The sequence below is a fragment of the Nomia melanderi genome, chromosome 7 (genome assembly GCF_051020985.1).
Source record: "Nomia melanderi isolate GNS246 chromosome 7, iyNomMela1, whole genome shotgun sequence".
Classification (NCBI taxonomy): domain Eukaryota; kingdom Metazoa; phylum Arthropoda; class Insecta; order Hymenoptera; family Halictidae; genus Nomia; species Nomia melanderi.
This window is the reverse complement of record NC_135005.1, coordinates 4,123,032-4,146,787: the sequence shown is the minus strand read 5'-3', so window position 1 is coordinate 4,146,787 and position 23,756 is coordinate 4,123,032.

Sequence of the window (23,756 nt, the reverse complement as noted above, 5' to 3'; positions counted from 1 at the left end):
ATTTACTTAGAGTAAATTTATGATTTATTAAAATACTTATCCTACACATTTATATATTAAATTTATATTAATTAAATACAAATATTTCATTTGAATGAAGTTATACTTCTTATTGTATATTGGAGCGATTACAAAGTGTAAAAAATTGAATATAAAATTGTTGAAAAATTTTATTTAAATTCTACGAGCAATCTTATGTAAATTGACCCACTTTCGCAAGCAGACTGTTAAAAGGCGCCGGAGCAATTTTTCCAACTCGTCCATCTTTGAAATTGGTTTCGCCCTTCAGCCTCCCTAATTGGAGGTATAAGCTAATCGCCTCGGTACTCCAGGAGTTGTTATTCAACCCTAAATCATAATCAATGTCTGTGCTAAGATAAACAGGTTCAAATATCTCACACGTTACTGTTTACATTAATTTAATTTTACGAGAGCGGTGTTCTATGTGCATAAAATATTTGTTCAAACTTAGAAATCTTCGTATAGTGAACAGTTTCAGACTATGAAATTATGAGATAGCCAGAAAGTTTTGTAACTTTTCCTTTAATTTTTATATAATATTATGGCGCATGCATATATAATATAAATAAATGAATTGAATGATGATAAAATATTATCGATACAGTTGGTCTACGTATAGCTTGATATAATTTAATTTAATGAAATAGAAGTCGCCTACAAACTTCTGTAGATGATACAACAAAACCTTCATTAAATATTTAACCAAAAAAAGCTCTTATAGTAATCTTAGTTTTCAATATTGTAGGAACCTATATTATAATTAGTTTATTCTTATAGGATCTCACGGTTTTGAAAATTATTAATAATATTACCATTTTCTTTTCATCATATGAAATTGATTACTGGATGAAATAAATTTTCCCTTATTCTAATTATTTTTAGCAATCTGTAAAGATAGTAATCTCTACTAAGATTCTCTAGTTTAAGTATTAGTGCTACGCAATGAAAGAAATCGAAGATGTTATAAAAACATCAAACCAAAAAATACAAATTCGATAGTGCACTTCGTATTTAACAAAATCTATGAAAACAGATTAAATCTTTTTCTTTCGCACCCAAGAATTACTTTATTTTTAAAGTTTGTTCTCATTCAATGTAAACTGAGGAATCTACGTGTTTATCGTATTCAATTGTAAACATGGTTTGATACAACATTACAAGGTAACATGTTAATTATACGCATCGCAACATTTACAAACACAGAATGTTTATTTTGACCCTAACATATAGTAAGAAAATCGCGATACCACTATGGGTGACCCAATAAATGATAAATCGAGTGGAGGAATTGTCAAGTGATTACCTGGGGCAGACCCGATAGTGTTTAAATTAAGCTAGAACCTCGACCGAGTAAATTGGCTGAAGAAATATTTATCTACGTGCCCGGCTATGCGCTTCTTAATATTCTCGCACGGTCATGGCTATTAGGCGGGTAAATAATCACGCGAGTTCTCGCGTTTCCGTTTCCCGCGAGCGCGCTACTCGAAATTGTGCGGTAAAATGGCATCGTTCCAACTCAATGCGTTGAATTATGCGCCGTTGGATCGCGGCCGCTTCAGGTCCTTACGGTGCTACAAAATTAAATAATTACGGGAATCGTTGTGACAAATGTTCCCCCGGAGGAGACTTACTTACGGACGTAATAATTTCCATGGATATTGCGAAGAAGCACAGCCTTAGGAGCAACTAGCGTCGAAACTATCATCGCATTGCGGCCATTACTCGGGGAAAAAACAGATAATGCCGGATGTTCGACATTTATGATAAAAATTATTAAACTGGCCGAAAGACTCTTTGTATTTCTAAATAGAGATTAACACTAGAACAACTGAGCATTTAATATGATTAATATGTAATTGTTATAAAAATTGTAACAATAGATTATTATTAGTTTCTTCAGACATTCATTATAACATTCAAGTGCAACTATTTATTTTCAAGATCATTTAGAATATTATATGCTTTTAAGATATCAATAATTGCGAAACAAACAATTTGAAGGCAGTCATTTTGACTAGGATGGTAGTTCTAGTGTTAAGCAGTTGAACAGAAACTATAACTGTATAATCTTTTTCATTAAGTTTGAGGGAATTTATTCAACAGGTTTTGCTTTTCTCATGAAACATTGGCTTACTTGTTTCATCGTTTTGTGAGTATTATCGTGGAGACATTTTCCAATTCGATTGTACCTAAAATTTGTATCTAGTTATTGTTAGAATCTAAGATCATTTGAATGCGTTCTGCGAAGTCGTATTGTAATACCTGTGTTAAACAATTTATTCGCTAGATTACTTGGATGTATCCACAGTCTGGTTTTACATGTGACTAATTTTCCTTTGATTCCTAGATGTTTTTGTAGTTACTTCTTGCTAACATACCATGCCTCATTAACAAGTATGCGTGGTATTTGATTGCACTGTTTCAGCCTTAATTGTTTATTAATGTGGCTGTTAGCCAACGTCCTCCAATGTCATAGATAAATATCATAGGTCCATATACACTTGGTAATTGGAAAACTAGTGGACATATAAAATGAAGCGAAATTAAAAGCTATGAAATTCATCATGCATCTGTGTATATACATACCAAGTAAATAAAAGTACATACCATATGTACAATATGTACAGTTATTAACTGCAATAAATTGTACTAAGGTGTTGAGATAGCATTACAGTAATGACTTTTATAGATATAAGCACAATGAATTACATCACAATGTTTTAATAGCTTTGAAATTGAAAAAGAAACACTTTGAAATTAACAAACTACAATCTCTAGTATCATTCTATTTTATTATTGTTCTTATTATCGCTGTTATTAACCACCCAATTCACCATATAATATTACTCCGTAATATTTGTAATTTTATTTGTTTTTGTAGCTCTAGTATACTGAAAGAGGTATTACAACAATTATTTGTAAAAATATTAATTACTAGCCTCAGCATGTTTTATATTAGAACCAGGTTTCATAAAGACATCGATTATGAACTACTATTTCACTGTACAAGAATTTCTCGTCCTAAATGAAACGACACAGACAGTAAAATTAATTACTATTAACTTTATACCCAGCTAATCATGTTCTAGTTAGACTAGTATCTTTGGAATGTTAATTTAATAATATTCCTATGTTTAATCCACTTGCCTGTACATTTCACATTTCCTCTGTTTCACCTCAGACGTTCTGCCTGACCGAAATCATTACCTATTTCAGTGATGAGACTCGAAATCATTTCCACCACTTGCTCAAACGAGGACGAAATTCATTCTACTTGTTTCATTCTGAATGTATTTCATAATGTTATTTAAATTTTAATTATACATGATATGTTTGAACTGGTGTTATAATTCAAAAGGAATCTCTGTGAAAATGAATTTGTGTAGATACTTTTTCATGTTAAATTTTACTTTCAAATAAATCACCGTTATCTATTTATATATATTTACACATTCCATGAAACAGACAGTTTGGCGAAAGAGTATCAATACATCACTATAAAAATTAATTTTTAAATTTGAGTAATAAATTTTGATTATAATAAATTCGGATAATTATAATAGTATCATCCACTTGAGGCTGACATGGCAATCAACCTGGAATTAACTGTTGTTGTATTTAGAAGATAAGATCTCACTTGAAAAAATATTACTTTACATATCTAATTTATGTTTTTATCAAGATTCATCTGTTGTCGAGGCAGTTTATATATTCTATTCTCCATTTCCTTCATGAAAACTTTTGCTTTACGATATGTCTGGCTAGTATATCCTTTTTTCACTTGTGACATCAGAAAACACACCCTCTTTCCGTTATATAATCATATTATCTTCTATTACACTTATTTTATCAAGAACATTTTCTTCTTTGCTTGAATGGCCAGTAACTTGCCAATTCTACTTTTCTTATCACGAATTGCCTTCTATGTTACTGATCCTCTGAGATAAGATGTCTACATAGAATACATATCTACAATTTTCTTCAACTTCATTTATACTTTCTCAGTTCTCGTGTGTTGAAATAGCTTAATACTTTCGTTGTTGGTATTATACATTTGTAACGAACAACATTTAGTATTTATCAAAGAAAAGTAGATTACTTTTATCGATGTGTTTTTATCTACAATCGTAACCCATAGCATAATATGTCGGAAGTCGAGAAGGTTTTTTAAAATTCATTTTGCATAAAGACAGTATGTTACATTTAATCAAATATTCTACCTATGAAGAACGCTATTGAAAAAACTGTTGAGATCGAACGAGTTAATGATTGCAACAATTGACTCAGATGCACAGACCGAATTTGGAAGATGCGAACGGTTCAGCTCACAACCCATAAGGATTCGATACAAAATTGGTATATAGTGTTCTTGCGCACGATATACGACGAGAATGGAATTGATTAAACGAACACTACTCCTGAAAATAGATTAGTTGAAGAAAACCTATCTCTTGGCTGCCTCTGTTGCTAGTCTTTGTATCTATGGATTTCTATCTGGGAGAAAGCTTCAGGAACAGAGTTAATCTATAATGAATTTAATTTTAGATCGCTGGAATCTATATCATCGGGGATCAATGACACTAAGAAATGTAAAATTCAGCGAGATGTTACTTCCATTTCTATTATGTATTCGTTGTAACTTAAATTACGTTTGCAAAGCCAATAATATTGCTGAGTTGCAAATTTATTGTTAGTACAGCTTGTAATTATTTATTGCGACTATAAATGTTAAAAAAAAATGAACGTTATATTTAAGAAATAAAATAATTTCGTGCAATAGAATCAGTCATTATACTTTAATATAGTAATAACTATTTAATCATTTTTGTTCCAGTAATTCTGAATTAAAGGACGTTTATTAATACGTTTATGAATTGTTCTGATTACTGCTGCGAATAGTGTATGCTACACAACACAATAATTATTTAATTAACGTTTATATTATGGTACTTCATTCATTCTATTTTGTAACTTCTGCTATATACTCTTCTTGATTATCAGTTTAATATGGTAGTATAGTAAAATTCCGTAAGGCATAGTTACTACCGTAGTATGAAACTCGTGTCATAAAATCTTGAATAGTGTCAAGAACCAGTATATGAGATTTATCAAATGAGTTATTACATTCACACTGTGGCAGGGGAAAAATATCAACTATTTTAATAACAGATTTGATATGTTCATAAAAATTTATACTTTTATAAAATATAGATGAAATAATCACAGCTGGATATTTGTAACTCTACATTTCTAAAAATATGTTTTCTCGTTCCGTATATTTTACATGATGCATATTTTACGTATATTGCAGATTGGTGCATCGTTCATAAATATGCAACTGATTGTATCCGGTTCAGAATTGAATCATGAAATAACTGGCAAACAACAAAGGAGAAAAATGAAGATTGAATGACAGATTGACGTTGCCCAGGCAACATGTTAATTATAATCCCCATTTACCAAGTGCCCTGTTTTTAATAGTACCACCAGGAAGAGTTCCATTTTCCAGCAAAAGTTATATAGGACGTACCGAATATCATTTTTTAATTGAAGTCTCGTCTTCGACCAAATATGAGTACGTTCCTTCAGCAATTAGTTATATTCAAATATTCTTTTTGATGAAGAAATTTTATTATATACTTGTTACTCATCAGTCTACTCAAAGTTACTCATTTGCTGGTTAAGTATCATTCAAATTTAATAATTTTAAAAAGTATACATTTTAAAAAACCATAAGTCGCCTTATACGTATAACGTTAATGAATGTAAACTGACCATTGATAACAACAATTACTGTAAATTATTGTGACTGGAATTACAATAAATAAACCAATAAAATGATTATCTAATATTTCGAAGATACTTATATACAATATATTTTTGACGAATCCATTTCAGACATTCCGCATAATTGAATATTTTATATTTCCACCAACTTCTGTCTAGTATATTAACAATTCAAATATATCTTAAACATCATAAAATATATAAAATAATAATCGAATGAATGTTATATTAATAATAATCAAGTGCAAGATGGAGAAAACAAGAGATTTCACTGCTGTGAAATAAGGAAGATCTTTATCTTCATTGTTCTCTCAGAAATTTCGCAGCTTGTTATGCACACTTCCTTGCCACATCAGTCTTCCATTGGGTAACGCGCAATCACGCGTCGCAACGGCAACTATTTTTTGCAGCGAAGCTCTGGAAGTGAGTGCACGATGACTATAAACGAAGTTTTAATTAATTTCACGTCAGACGAATCCTCTCTTCTCAACATCGCTACGGTGTATGTGTGTTGGCTAGTTAAGTCTTGAGAAACTTTCTTTATTTTCATCGCAGAGCGGAAAGATCAAACTTTTTTCTGGTGTCGAGCTAAGAATAACCCTGGCCAGCTCACGTCAATTGTTTCGGCCATTATGTAACTGAAACTTTGACGTAAAATAACGCCCGACCACGGACGCCTCGTGACGGAAAACGGATGAGACCCAGGAAAATAATAAATAATCGAGTTACATCGTATGCTTGATGTTAAAAACTGTTTCAAGAACAGGAAAGAATACGACGATAATAAACTGCGCTGCCTGCAGCGGGATACAGTACATTTCAGAAATATACTGACCCTATGAAAAGTAAATGATTTTCAAGAAATAATTGAACAATTGGTGTGGCTCTAATGTAACTCCATCCTGTACGATATTATCATACTAAATAAGTAAAGTTACGGAAATACTTTATTTCTGGTTTTTAACCCCTTCGCAGTCCTATCTTGAGATGAACTTAATACTTAATTTCATTGCAGCAGCTATGTGTTTTACCAATTTTTAGGAGAATTATTCAGAATATCATAATCATGAGATATACATATAAGTAAAATTTTAGTTCTTTTTTAATGTTTTCAAAGAAAATGCAAATTAGTAAATAATATTAATATAACATTTTATCTGTTGGTAGATTAGAAGATTTCAGATTGGAATAGGTTAGTTTAATAACATAACAGAAGCTCTTGGAGACTTATGTTATACATAAATTTATATATAAATCGATTGAAAATGTATATTTTCCAACAAAAATTATTCTACCAAAGAATGGGTATATTCTTGTTCCTCTCATTTATTTTCTTAGCATCACTTATTTTTACGAGGTAAAAAGTATACATCAATTTCTTCTTAAAAGATGAAAATATTCTGTTATTAGGTATTTTGATATATTTTTGAAACATACTGTATTTGAAACTGGAATGTCCTCCTACTTAAAGACTTATCCTTTAAACATAGATCCTTGGATGTACGTGGATGTGCCAAGTTTGGGCAATTAGTCACGCAGCTATCCAAACTTCAAAGTACACAGAGTGCCTCCGAAATGTTGTCGCACGATTTCCAGCTGTATTCCGCAGAGCTCAAAACTAACGAAATGGGGTTAACAAACGTGGATGTGTATAGTGGATGTTCGCCACTAGGGACATAATACTTCCAATCTTATCGATGACTATTTAAAGTTAAACTAAATGATAAATAGCTATCAGCTACAGTCATGTTCAGCGTTGTCTTTTTTTCCAAATGAATATCTCTTCACTTCGTTGAATTATAAAACGTTTTAAAAATCAAAACTCTACTTTTTTCGGTGCCAATAGCACTGAACTTAAACTGTATACGAAGCTGAAGTTAAATAAAATAAAAATTTTCATTTTAAATAACTAGTATAAAGTAAGTATGGTCTGTGAAATAATTTGAAATGAATTAAGAGATACAAGAGAACTGTTAACATTGATTATTCTACTCAAATATGGTTGCTTAAATAAAGATATTTCGATAATGGTCTTCAGTTCTTCAATACAAACTCTGATAATGAGAACACAAAAGTAAAGTCGCGAAATTTTAGCAGTCTACCCATGAAACTTCAAATTGGCACGACGGTTATATCCATTCGAAAGTATGCTCAAAGTAAATAATTTAAGAATAAAATTCTAAAATTAAGCATTTTCGTTTTTTAATAACATGAATTATTTCTAAATATGTTAGATATTTTATTATAAAAAAATAAATGTTACGATACAAATAATTTTTTTGGTTGCATATACGTATTAATACAGTTGAAATTTTTGGAAATATCGGTTTGAAAAATTCTCATCATTGAGTTTTACTCTTTGAAATCAGGTGCCTTATTTTCTCACAAATTTCTTGTACTAATTCTAGCAAAGGAGATCCCTTGATTTTCAATTTTAGGTACATCAATTTGTATATAGGGTGTCCTCTGCAAGTCATTTAACATGCATGTGACTATACATAAAACAATCAGTTATACGACGGACTAAAATTTGTTCACTTGAAATCTCATCTTTAGGTATACATATATCTTAACTATTACAAATGATTCCAAATGAATATACGTAATACAATGAAAGGAAACGTTCTTTTTGTGTTTGAGCAGATAAAACTTAAATTAATTTTCAAATTATATATATTGGAAAACGAGGTTACAAAAATTTATTTATTTTCTGATATGATGTATTTTTTCATGTAAATTAACTTCCTGTCGATCATACAACTGATTTTCAGTCAGGTCAGCCAAGTGCACGTGTACTCCAGAAACGTTCAATCTTGGTTTCCTAGAAAAGCAAGCCGTAACTGAAAATATTTCATACTACATCCCCAATTTAGCTTTTCATACAGAACCAGCACATCTATAATTACATCACCATTTACAGTAAAGCTATGTGCTATAGGATGTTATATTAAAATCAGAATAGTGAAATATTTCGCGAGGATAGATAATTCTGTAACAAAACGTTTGCTAACAAGCTTTGTATAATATATTTTCTCATTTTCGCCTGTAAATTAAAATTAATTCCACATAATTTCACTGTTTAACCTTTTGCACTCGGAAATCTTTGACTAAAAATATTCAACATTTTCCAATTAGTTATGGGCGACATTCTTTGAGACGAACTGAATAATAGAATACAGATAAGTTAAGAAACAAAGTTGTTGTTCCTATATTTCACATGTCTATGGATTATATAGAGTTTAATGTTGGGTGTAAGCCTATATAATTTTTATAGTATATCAAATCGAATGGTGACTGAAACTCACCTTCAGATTGCAAAGGGTTAAGTTTAAGACACCCTGAAGAAATCACGTCAGTTCACAAGTTCGTTACTATCTGACAAACTAACTTCGGAAACTCAAAAATTTAGACCTTTTGAAGCTTCACAGGTTTGTAAGAGACCACAAAATATGCATTGAATAATTTTTTTACCCAATTTTAATTCTTCAGGGTGAAATCGCTCTTTGAATGGAAATAACTGTTACCGTACTTTCCTATATATCTTCGAAACTATAATAGATATAATAAAATGTGTAGAATAAAAATGTCTGGCGATAATTTCTGTCTCATAGCTAAAATCAAAAGGATAGTAAAGTATCAAGAAGTTATAGGTAATAAACACAAATGCATCTTTGATATAAAACATTTAGTAAAAAAAAATTAATATTACACAATATATATTTATTACTATACATAATACAATTTTTAATAATAAATTATTTATTTTTTTAAACTATAACTATACATATATATATACATATGAACTGTTTATAGTCAAATTTTTGGTAATAAAACTACACTTCCAAAATCCCAAAAATCGTGAACAAAAATTGCAGACCGACATGATGTTGTAGAATGCGCTGCTAACTGGTGTCCTGGATATTCAAGAGACAAGCACCCAAAATCCGTGGAGCCGGTAATACGCGAAGGCTGCGTGCACGCCGAACAAAACCCGAAACTTTCGATTGACTCTAGGAAGTCGCCCGCAGCTATGGGACCGAAGTAAAGCGCTGTTGCACGGCTTACCAAAAGCAGGGCAAGGGGGTGGAGGCTGAAGAGAGGCGAGGGGAATGGTAGCGGAAAACGCGGAGGAGGCTTAAATCAATTCGGTGCATTCACGCTGGAATACCCAGTTGGTATATTATGTACCTATTATCGGGAAAGGCAATCCACCGAATATCGTGGGCTTCCCGAACAGTGCAGGAAGCTCGATTTCCCTAATCGAGTAGCAGTTAGTTAACTGCGTCCTTTCCCGTGTCTCGCCCTCGCGTCTGAAAACCATCGGTGTACATACACATTGGAATATCACGCGGTGATACCGGACCGCGCTCGCGCTTTGACATTTGCTTCACGGAAGACAACGGTTCCATTACCTAAATTACGTTTAGAAAGCTATTCGTACTGCAAGTTTGTTGTAGGTATCGTCGGTTGGGAAATTTAATTTTCAGAGGGGAAACATGCAATTAGCGGTTAATTGTATATTTTGGAGTTTGATTTGTTGGTCTTCTCTGTTTTACGAAAATGTTGGATTTCCATATTTGGCGTTTCTAAGTCTGCGGCGTTATTTGGGTATTTTTTGACCTATTGAGTTTTTATTCTCTTTGGTACTGCTACCTTTGTTTAGATTTTTTGTGCACATTGTTCGCGTGGTAGTTTAGATTTGTATGGTACTTTTGGATGTGAGAGAAAAGAAAGGGAATAGGCACCAGTGTGTATGTTTTTACTTTTCAAATAATATTTTATGTGTGTAGATAAGCCGACGACTTCAGTGGAATTAAGCTTCTTTATTTTGAAAATTGCTGTTACTTTTTGTTTTTGTAACATGACAAAAAAGCGTTGTGTATGAAACAATTTTATTTTCGTAATTTTGGAGTGTGAATTATACACCAGGCTATTCCTCGAGTTTAGTTAGTAATGGGAAACAATTGTAAAGAGAAAAAGTTGAATGAGAGAAAAAGCTCTGCTTCCATAAGACTTAGTTTTTCTCGTGGACGCAACGATGCAACTAGAAATTATAACTGCATTGTTTTTATTAGAGGAAGCGCAATTTTTTGACAAACATTTTACGAAGTATTTCAACTTTTAAGAATTAAGGTCTGTGAAATTGATGTTACCTGTTTAAAAGCAGCCCTATATTAATTCTTTGCTAATAATTAGCGGTGATCTACTTTTTATTTGTTTGAATAAGATGGACGTTTAATTTAACTATGTAGCACCAACAGAGGGTATTTTACTTTATTTACTTGGACGCATACACTCGTGTAACCATTCGGGTTTATTTCTACTTGTCTGACCATTATGGTTTACGTCTACTTCCATGTATCACCACTGTTGTTTCATTCTACTTGACTCGGCCCGTGAGATATAATTCCATTTGTTTGACCATAGTCTTTTTAGTACTTGAGGCTGTTGCTATATTATTTAAACTGCATATATCGCAACATAAATGCAACCGAAGAATAGCACACCAAAGTAATAAACATTCATGAAGGAATGTTGAAAGCTTTGAAAACTACACATTGAATAAGACTTAATCTGTTATAAATGTTTTTCTTAAATTTGAAGATACCTTTTTTCTTCTGATTTACATAAATTTTAAATGTACACTTTGTTGTTTTTCCTAAATATAAGAAGATCTAATTCTCTTAATTACATTTACGTTGAAAGTTATGTAATCTCTAATTCATTAAGTAACCGTTACCTTACTCGTGTATGTATAACTTAAATCAATCTGTTGAAAAGCAAATATTCCGTCCGATGCGGAACAAAACAGCGAAAATCCTCGAAGGTTCGTTTATGATATGGACGTGCCAACAAATTTATTTTCGGGATTAGCTTTTTTCGAACTCAGTTTATTTATTTTAGTTACAAGTGGCAATTTCACCCTAAACCATGATAAAATCATTTAGTTAATCCGCGCATGTCCAGACAATAGTTTTGGAATTTTTTCAACTTGGAGGAAATTTCCAAGGCATCGGTAAATCTTCGAGGATCCCTCTTGCACCAAGAGGGCTGGCCAAGGGGCGTCGTCCAAGACGCATACACTCCTACAACACCTACAAGATCGCACTCGCATCAGAATCGCAGTTCAGTTATCAAGTTAGAAACGAATCAGAATCACTCAACCGTTCGGAGTGACGATATTCTCAGATACTCAACCGTTCGGAGTAACGAGATATCATTCATTCATTCACACATTCAGTTAAGTCCATCGTTCGGGACAACTACACTCCAGCTTCACACTCCGAAGAAGCATCTAATTCGAAATTCGAGAATTCGTTCGTCTCGAACCGCGCAACATCAAAACGGGTTCTCAGTATCATGAGAAACCGGTGGTCTGATCTCAATTATTCGGAGATCAGAATCGAATCAGTCGATTTCTGAAGAAATTTGGAAATCGAAGCGTCTCGAGTATTAATGAGACCTAAAGTTAAAGCTGGGATTTACAACCCCAGCCGAGGAATTAAATCCGCGTTAATAATCGTGTACGGGCGTGCAACTATCGAGGTTGCCACGCTGCGACGTCACAGCAAAATTGGACGTCAATATTATCAAATACAGTTTTTATTCATCTAAAAGCTGATTGCACCTTCCTTGCATCTTATAAAATAGACCACTTTCGTTTTCCCCAAAAAAGTACTAACATACAAAATTTATAAATGCTTTTATCTTCCTCGCAAAAAGCAATAAGATACTTCCTTTATCATATTTCTTATACATTTACCATTCACAACCAGAACTCTACTTACCAAGCTCATAAGCAACCTGAAAAAGGTATGCCTTTAACGCATTGTTGACCAGTCACAAGTTAACTCCTGTTTTCATGCCCAAACGTTGTTGACCGGTCACGAGTTAACACATTGCGTATCGGTTAATTCTTATAAAATTGGCAGATTTTTCAATGAGATTAACTTATAAGTTCGCAATATGTCACTATATACGAAATATTCAAATATCTTATTATTATTTCATAAGTATTAAACAAGTAATCAGTTCTAACATAATTTAATAATTTTTTAAATTTTGTGGTAGTTAGCAAAGTTATAAAAATAGGTTTAAATAAAAGCGAGATTTCTCGTTTCCGGTACGCAATATGTTAATTCGTGTTTGCACTTTAGCCAGTTTTTTCTATGTTTGAAACGCAGGGCAATGTAGAACATTGCAAAAGCAAACAATTAAAAGTTATATAAAAGTTGTGTCCAACGTATCATTTCAATTCATTATGTATAAATAAAGTATACTGAAGTTTATTTAGATTGTCCCGCTGTCATATATAATTACGGAATAACAACCGGTGACATGGAATAGCTTCTGTGTAAAACTGCCGGTCAACAATGTGTTAATACAATCACCTTTCCCAATTTCCGCGTCATGGAACACAAAGAATCCCGCGAAGAACAATAAAATAACTAAACCCCCTAGTAACAACAACCGAAAACTGAAATCAATTCAAAAATTAAACGCGTAACGCTTGCAACATTACGCAGAAAGCAGATATTCCACTCTGCTTTCAACGACGTTTCAACAGATTCGATAACTGTTCTGGAACCGGCGTTGAAACGCGAGCCGGCAGTCGAACTCCCATAAAAATCGACGAGAGAAGTCGACGCCGGCTTCTCGAATAAGAGACGCGGCAGCGTATGGCGCGAGAGGGGGCGGGGGGATCGAACGAGGGAAAGCGAAAAGGAGACACATGAAAAGAGAGAGAAAGTAGCGGAGACCCATGGAAAACAGACGGTTCCATCGAAAAATCGCAATGTGACTCGTCGACGAGAGGACGAGGGGGTTAGTCGTCGGTCGGCGGCGGCGACGTTGCACAAGCTGAATAATAAATACCGGGTAGCGGGCACTGCGACCCCGAGAGTGGCCACAGATGCGCTAGGCTTAGGATGCACTTTACTGCAGTGCAGTGCCGCTGCGTTGCACCGCCGTGGTACATCGTGTGTCCCTGTATAATGCAACATATGTGTCGTAAACCGGCTCTTAAGTATCCTCCTCCTCGTTGGCGACGCGACGCTGCCTTTGCCCCTTGACGAGGCCCGTTTTCTTCGATTCCAAACTCGTCGCTCGTCTTTTCCTCCTGTCTGGGACCGGCGAACCGGCAATCCCACAACTCTTTCCGGCTGTCGCGACGCGTGCACCGACGATTTGCTTCAGTTGCGATCCAGCCATTTTCACGTTCCGATGCCTCGTACGCTGCTGCACGCGGTCAGTCGCAAGTTACTAACTTATTGTCTCACTGTCTTTTAGCAGTGAATTACTAGTTCACTGTTTTTGTCACTATATGCTATTCTTTTTCGACCTTTTCCACACTCTGCTTTGCACGTGTTCTCACTCTCTTTTACGCATATGCACGCTTACTATATCGGTTCCTCTCACTTTCTTTTTCGCTCTTCCACTTTTCCTCGTGCTGTCTTAATCCCTGACTTTCTCCTTCTTTCTTTTTCATTCTCTCTTATTCCCTTTCATTTTATTACCTTCTTACGTGCTCATTCTCTCTCTCTTACTTTCTTACTGACTTTGTCACTCCCTCACAGACTCAGACAAGACTCAGGAAGTCTTTCGCTCCTTTTCACACTTTCTCGCTTTTTCTCAGTTCTTCCCTCTCTTTCACACTCTTTCTCACTCATTCCCACTGCCCCTCGCTCTTTCTCAGTCTCTCATGTTCTAACACAGTTTCTAGCTCTCTTATACATTCGCACACTCGCCCGCTAGACCTCGCCTCCCTTCTCTATTCCTCAACGTATCTCCGTCTCTTTCGAGTCTGAGTGTGTCTCTCTGTCTTGGTTCGCAGTCTTTCAGCCCCAGGGATACACAGCTTGGCTAGCAAACGAAACCTCCGGCGTTGACGATTCAATTACGAGCCCCCGGGAAACGACGCTCGGAGAATGGGTGTTCGTTTATCGCCGCGCCCGCGATTTCACGCGATGAGACGGGACACGCGAGCGTCGCGTTCCGGAAGATTGTCCCAGGTCGGGGACCATTTGCTGCCTTCACTTACGACGGTTTCCTGTATCGCTTGTTGAAGTGAAGAGGAGGCCGGGACAGCCCTGTGAGCAGATAAGGGGAAAGCGAAACGCGGCCGTGTGTGTTTAAGTAATAGATCTGATGATATTCAAACGGAAGGGAGCATTGATACTTTCGTGAGTATGTGTAAAGCAATGATATTGCTGCCAAACGGTTCCTATTATAACACGTGACTTATTTTAAAGCAAGTTTTGATCATTTAATCCCTTTCCATCTTAACTTTCCTGAATTTTTCATTTCGGAATTCGTATTAATCCCTTGCCTTATGATTTATTTCTTAACTACGAGCGACACAGCTACTTCATCATCAATAATTTAGTAGGAAAAGGAAGAATGTTAATGCTCGTTCTATGTCTACGTGTATGTTTACGTCAAAGGTTAGTGATTGACAATAGAAAAGTAATATTTAACTTATATTTAAAATAATAAATAATACTTAGATTTCTAAAATTCAGTTTGAAATTTTTATTACGTGTCTGACAGGATATAGTAGGTCAAGGGTTAACACGTTGAATGTCGTACGATGTCATAGAGCAAGATGTACAAAATGGAAAAAATGTAATATTAAATCGTTTGATTAAATTGCACTATTATTATTAAATGTTCATCTAGCTGAATGTCATTGCGTTAGGTAGAAATATCTATAATATAGAAATGTTTTTAAATGATCATCGTTTTATTGAGTAAACTATAGTAATACGATTTGGTTGAGGGTCACCGCTGACCCCCATGGCATTCATTTTGTTAATATTACTTTAATCATAGTTTAACATGGCGCTTTAGTAATTTGTTTGCAATTATTTTCAAGCATGAACATTGTATTTATACATTGTTGTCTTGTACAAGAATTTTACCGAAGTTATATAATTCATTAATAATAATATCTATTATGTTAGTATTCATTATTAACCGCTTAATGCAGAGTTTCGTGACATAGATGGGCTCGAAGGATTTACGAAGCACTGTATTAAACTTTACTAATTTATTTCAATTCAAGATTATAATTTATTTCTTCTGTATAAACGAAAAACTTTTGTCAGGAAAAATTGAATGATAATCAAATGAAAACATGAGTTTTGTTTAAATAACTTGTAATTTAATTTACATTTGTCAAAGGATAACTACAATTAATATTAAATAAACATTGTTTATTAGTTTCTCAAGGACAAGACACAGAACAATTATTGACTTGACGTTCGTATATAACGTTGCACACCAAGAAAATTTGTACATTAAGGGATTAATACATTTAATAATATCAAGAAAATAAATAAATTAAACTTGCATCGTTTGTGTACGTTAAATTGTAATCTGAATGTTATCTAAAGCTCAATTATTATAAAGTATATTGGTCATTTTATCGTTTTTAATGTTACTGAGAAAGTAATTCTAAATTTGAAACCAAAATCCTCTTTCTTTCAAAATAATTAAAGAATTAGGTATACAAAAGTGTTTTCTTAAGAAATTCTTCGTCCTTTGAGGATAAACATATTTTTAGAATAATCATCCTGAGTAAAGTTTTAATTTCATTAGAAATAATAGAGGAATTTTAAATACGCGAAGATTATTACCTAGTTTCCTCTAGTGAGTGCAGATTTCCTTGAAACGAGAAAAGGAAATGGTGGAACGTAGCCGAGTGAAATGGAGTTAGGGGTTAGGACACTTGAGCCAACCTTTGTCATTATACGGGGCATGGGTGTGGTATCATGCGGGCGCGTTCAGAAAGGTGTCGTAACAGAACTGCCGCCTTGTACGTTTAGTTTGCTAATCTTTGCTTGCGTTGCAATTATCTGGAATCTGATCCAATCTCTGTAACAGACGGCAAACAATCGATTCTATCGGTTTAACGCTCGAAAGTAACAACCCGTAACGATTGTGACTTCCATTTTAGTCTTTTAATCTTATTACTCGAATTAATCTGAATTCTAAATAAATCTGAATTCTAGATGTAATAAATTATTTAAACATCATACATTCCTAACAGTCATTGCACATTTATATGAGAATTATTCATTTGCATCGAGATCAATGGATAATATAGTATTCATTCTCAACAACTGCATAGAGAGGGTGAGCCACTGTTTTGCTTTCATTTATTCTCTTTTAGTTGCGCATCGCTAGACTGTGAATTTCCTGTATTTATATAATAGCATGTAGTGGTGATTAAAACTCAACGTTAGTAAAAAGGTTGCTAACATTAAATGATAGTTACATTATTATTTTATTATTTGGAATTTGACAGAAGATACTTTTAAATAAATAAAAGAATTTTTATTCGATTTCATTTTTTATAAATTAGTCTGTAGCATATTAGTTTTATTTTCTCTCATCGTTGATAAAGCGAATATTGAAGTAAAACCTGTCATTATTAGACTGCGAATTTTTATGCAAATCAAACTTTTATGAAATTTACACAGATTGAAGTTAAACAAACTTTTCGTTTCTATTATAGATGCCATTACTACGATGTCGATATAAAAATTAATTAAAAATTCTCTAAATCTAAAATTATTTATCTGTTACGAGACTAACTATCGTAAAATTCATAAAATAAAATTCCATGTATCAATCAAATTACATTTTCATACATTTATTGCATTGTTATTAATACATTAAAACTGCATTCTCTAGGTTCACAAAACTACATTTGTCTCAATCTTTTATGTTCCCCTAATATTCTTCGCCATATTTTTGTACATACAATTCTTCATTCTTTTGCTACTAATTCAATTTACTTTCCTACGTCTTCTTCATTAAATCTAATTATTCCTCATCTTCCTTCTCCAAATTGACCAAATTATCTTATACACCAAAATTACCCAAAAATTGTAAAAAAAAACCACAAGACAATCACATAAAAAATTCGCTTCAAACAAATTTACTGCACTCGCATCTTTCACGCATCTGCTTCAAGCATTACAAAAATTTATTCCCATCGCCTCACACCTACTGCGCCATAAATCATTCGTTCCTCGTCGTTGTATTTCACATTGCATCCCGATAAATTAATTTCCAGTGGCCAGGCGAGCAAACGAGGGGAAGAAGGATTAAACGGGCGCGAGGGTTTAAAACTAACAATTAAGGAAAACCGTGCAAAGTAATCCAGCTCGGTGTGCGAGGCTCTTCTCTTTTTCCCCTCTTTCTTCCCTTTCGCGGGCTAGACGGCCAGGAGCGCGAAGGAACGGAACAAAGCGGGTCGAGCGAGCGTCTCGTGTAAAACACCATGAGAGAGGTGTGCCAAAGCGAAAAGTGTGGCTGAGTTCGGTCGGGTGGTTAGAGGGGCCGCGCAGAGAGAAAGGGACGAGGAACGAGGGACGCCAATGAAATAACGTAAGTGGGTACGTACGTGCGGAGGATAGGAGTCAGATGGAAAATAAGAGTCACGCGATGCCACGCCGCAGTGCACCACGTACGGGTTAGCAGTGTACCTAGTTACATACGTGCGCCCTGATCCGACGGTATTTTCGCGGAAGCTAACCCCCGCGACAAGTAACGAGCTTCAGACCAGGCTGTGCGCTCGCGTACACGCAGGCGTTCCACGGAAATCTTTGCCGCCCGGATAGGTGAATCTGCTGCCACGCCGCGGAATTTCAAGCTGTTGAGAGTGTATCGTGACGCTGGAGAACTTGATCAACGAACGATAATGACCAATGATCAACCCCTTAAAATTAAACGTTTCCGACGTTTTTCCCAGTAATTAGAAGGCTAAAACGCAATTTAATAATAACTTTTATTAACTATTAACCCCTTAACCTGTGATTTATTTTTCAACTGTGATTAGTACAACTTCGTCACTAATAATTTATTGATAAAAGAGAAGACTGTACATATTCTATGTCTATGCTTTCCTTGTAATATAATAATTGATTAGAGACAAATAATATCTAATTATAATTCAAAGTAATTGAATAATATTTATGTTTCTTAAATTCTATTTAAAATCTCCGCCACGAGTCTCACACGTTTTTATAAGGCAAGGGGTTAAGTTATGTATTAGGTCGTATAATATGAAATATCGGATTTTCCTTACTCATAAATATTTGTACTCATGTTGCTGTTATTCTTGTGGTTTTCGTATAACCTCTTAAACAGTTTCATTGTCGATTATTAGAGTAACCTTTTGCAAAAACGTTTTTAAGAATTGTACATAATAAATAATATTTGCCTTGTTTTTTTTATAAATGTGGATACCGCTGATATTTGCGTAATTTTTTGGTATGAATTCAAATTTGGAAATAATGCTGCAAAAACCGCTGAAAATATGAACGAAGCATTTGGAGACAATTGTGAGAATGAAAGAACAGTGCAACTTTTTCAAAATAGCAATATATTCATTAAAAACACGTTGACAGAAATGTATCGAATCGAATAGAGTATATTTTCGTTGAACTTCTGTCTTTTAGAACATCGAATACGGTTTCCTTCTTTTCCACAAAATCTGACACTTCATATTACACAACTTAATACATATATATTAAATAAATGAACACTAGTAATTTGTATTTCCCTCCTTTGCTGTTATTATAGGGTTCACCCTTTTTGACAACTGACTTTGAGATTTCCAAAATTTTAACAAGTTTTGCATTTAAATCTCCTACAGTAGTGGTAAGTGATGCGTAAGAGTTTTTAGTAAACTCCAGATGTTTTCAGTGGGGTACTGCTGTGACAATGAACTCTCCATAATAGAACATTACATGTAATAATAAGCATATTATTACTATGGAAATATTCAATGCACATGTACATCCAGGAGTAGTTAATAAAAATTTTTACCACATAATTACACTGAGGACTGTTACTTCCATCATTTCCGCTAGAAAATTATAGTTAGCCCTAATTTTTTAACAAAAATTATATAGGTTAGATATCGGGAAAAGTTTGCGTAGGTTTTTAAATCAAAATTTAAACTCAAAGGACGTAAAATAATTTTATTTTATTTGATAGCAACGGCACAAACATAACTTGTTGCTAATACCAATTTAATTAATTAAGCTAGTGAATTACTGATTGAAACCGGACTTCAAAATCGCATGAACTTTTTCTAGTTACAATACATACCTATTTCTACCGTAACTAGTCAAATAACTGGTTATAAAACAATAGAATTAATATATAATCCTTACAAAAATTGTAACAATACATTTTTCCGATTTCTTTATATATTCATTGTAGTATTCAGGTGAAACTATTTATTTTGAAAACCATTTTGGATATTTAACACTTTTAAGATATCAATAATTGCAAATTCTAGTGTTAAAAGTTTGTTGCTTGTTAACTATGATTTTTATGATCGTCCTGTGACATTATAGACATTTAAAAGTATTTGAATAACTTTTAATTTAATTTACATTTGCTAAAGGATAACTACAATTGTTAGTAAATAAATTTTCTAAGCGTTTTATCTTTATCAATTTCTGAGGGATAAGACACAGAACAATTTCTCTCAAAATACATAATTCTGAATTAGATCTTTAAAATCTGTGTGCAGTATATCTAAAAATTCTGTGAGTATGTCTCGGAATGAAAGGACTAATTTCTTTTTCATTTTATTTATGCACAAGGGTTCCTTTTACATGGAGGTACTTAGCCACCACATAATAACGTAGAAATGCAGATTTCATACGATATTTCACAAAATTGTATCAGTATAGTTATTAAGTGGATAAAAATGAATTAAAATGAAGAGTGCGTGCATTCACCATTAGCTAATTCGCATAAGTAAAAGAATTTTTTTTTTAAGCGTTGCTTGAAGAAGTTTAAAGTTCTTTCATAATTCGGTTTATATTTCTCAACCTTCGGTCAAAAATAAGTAAGCACCTTCAAAGTTGGCACACCTCCTTCCCCCGGTCTAACTTATTAATGCTTGACCCCTAGCGTGTGTGTACGGGTTCCGCGTGAATTATGCGCCGAGTATTTAAAGTGCTCATTACCCGCGCCGCGGCAGATAGTTTTTGTAACGTCGGTCAGAGCGAGAGCGAGCTGCAACGAAAACGAATAAAATAAATTTAAACTGTGTAGTGAATATTCAAGCTATATCGGCTTTTTCGCCGCCATGAGAAATTGTTTGACCCCCTTTTCCCATCGCGCAATAAATTGCGCATTTTTACTGTAGTATCGGGGGTTAAATCGTATAATTCTTTGAATATTAAATTAGGAAAGCGTGTCAGACGAATAAAAGGTATCACGAAATATTGCTGATTTTAATAGATTACGAATTCCATTTCATTTACATACTAACCCCCCGGAACAATTCCTCGAACATTGTAGGAACACGCGCGAAAGCGACTTCGACTGATTCCGGTGAAGTTATGATTACCTGGAATGTCGTATTAACACTAGAACTACCGTACCCAACAAAGTTATGGGTTCCAGTTTTCTTCTCTTGCAATTATTGATATTTTAACCCATTTGCATCTTCGTTGTAAATTACTTTACAAATCAACTGAGATGCTCAACTGAAATTCTGTGAAGCTTTTAATTGAAATTAATCTGTTTCGACCGATATAGCTGAGTAACACATAAGCAAGTAAGAGTAATTGCGTGCGAAATGTTCCGCCTTTGGTGGTGAGAAAACAGTTATTGTGTGCGGATTATTCCGCTTACATTACCAGAATTGTTTTTTAAATTACTTTTGTCGTCTTTATCACTTCATTGGGGTACTCCAATTATCTGCCACTATCTCTGTTTGGGTAACTTTAATTCTACCATATTATTTTTTTAAAATAAATACCAAACATAACATACATATATTCAGATATTAACATTTTTGCTGTACTATCTATTTAACGAAGCAGTGAAATAACAGTGACACAAGCCCATGTACAGTAGGCATTACAAAGGTTCCTGAAAATACTAAATTGTTCATAAATATAATACTATGTTTATACGGAATTTACATATACGTAAACTTGTTGCTATTTATTTTCGGGAGTATAAGTATTTAACTTAATGCTTGCCACATTCTTCGAGCCGTTTTCGACCCAATCACGTTTCCTTTTTTTATCACTGTCTGGCACTGTTCGTTTCATCTTTTTGGATTTAGTCGTATTCTAATTTTGTTAAGAATACTTTCAATTTAAAAGTGGTATCGGAAAATACGTTGCTAGTCTATATTTTTATATTTCGTTTAATAATATTGCAAATGCATAGGTATGTTGACGATCGTAGCAGGGTCAAATGGAATAAGTATATTGAAAAATAAACTACCTAATTGGATTCACTTTAATTCATCACTTACATTTGCCATTTCTTTTAACCAATAACTATATACAAAGGTTATAAACTCCTGTGTTTCCTCTCCTGGTGATGAAAGCTTGTCCATAAACCATGGTCTAATAACATTTCCTAAACGAATATCTCATCGTTCATGAATGTTTCAAAATGCCCTATTGCACAATAATACACTGCAAATTTCTTTTCGTCATTGTCCCAAATTATTATTATTTTTACTGCCATTATCATTTCCATATTTAATGCTAAAAGCACGGGTCTAATATGAGAAACGAACACTACAGTAAAAATAATAAGAACCCTTTAAACTGTTATGATATTTTAAATTTGATTGCTGTCAATCAAAAGAGCATAAAATTTCCTATGAAACTATAATATTTAAATTTGTATGGGCCTATTGCATACAGGTAAAATGTATGCATAAAAGAACAGTATTCTATTTTATAGCAGTTCACTCTACTATTTAATATTTTTGGCAATCCTCGCGGTGTTCACGTGAAAGAAACAAGAGAGACAACGTCGGCCGCGCTAATACCCCGATTAAATCCCATTGAAAAGTGTAGTGCGCGATGTGTTCTGGTGAGATAGCGCCACCAACGGTTTGGTATTCAATTCCTTCCCCTTTAAAATACATATAAATCAATGTAAAATTAATACAAAATTAATCTTATTAATTAGTTTAATATTAATTATAATAATATCATACTTCAAGTTTCAAGTAATGTTAAATAGTACAATCTTCGAGAAGCTCTGGTGCCAGTTCTAAAGTGTACAATTTCGAATATATCAATTCGCAAAGTGTTCTAAATTAATTCTTTTGTTGCTCTAAATCGAACATACTTCGATATTTAATTATATTACAATAGATACATATTTTACCATTTATCGTTATATTCATCCGTAATATTACAATCATATAATATATAATCACAATTTTAACTCCTTAATGGACAAACATTCTCGGTCTGCGACGTTATAAACGAACTTCAAGTCAACCATTACTCATGTTTCAATTAATTTGATTATAATGAATTTGATAATTAACAATATAAAATTCTTGCCATGTAATTCCTCGTTATGGAAGCTTTCTTTCCACACAGAAAAAGGGAAAGCTACAGAGTTTAAGTAAAAGCTTCTACACAGGAAAAAGAAAACATGGTACCGAATTTGAATAAATGAATGAGGTTCCATTGCATATAGGTAGAATGTATGCATAAAAGAAGTATTCTACATGAGTCACTCGTAGACAAATAAATTAACTACACAAAACAAAAAGTAAGATTTTTAAAATTTCCCTTTAAAAGGAAGATCAGATAATCATTACAGAACATATTTTACTTTGTTATTACAAGTACAGCATTAATCTAACAAATATTTCAAATGTATAAAATAGTATATATGCCATTGCAATAATTTTTATTATTGAAATTTTTACATGGCTGAAAGAATGTTTATCACAGTCATTACGAAATTTATTTTAAATATAAAACATTCAGAGTCAATGAAGTGCGTTGATGATAACATTTTCAAAAATTCAAAAATTGGAGTTAATTTGGTCAGTAAGCAGCTTACATTATAACAGTTCACTTCTATCTACAACCTAATATTTTCGGCAATCCTCGCGGTGTTCATGTGAAAGAAACAAGAGAGAC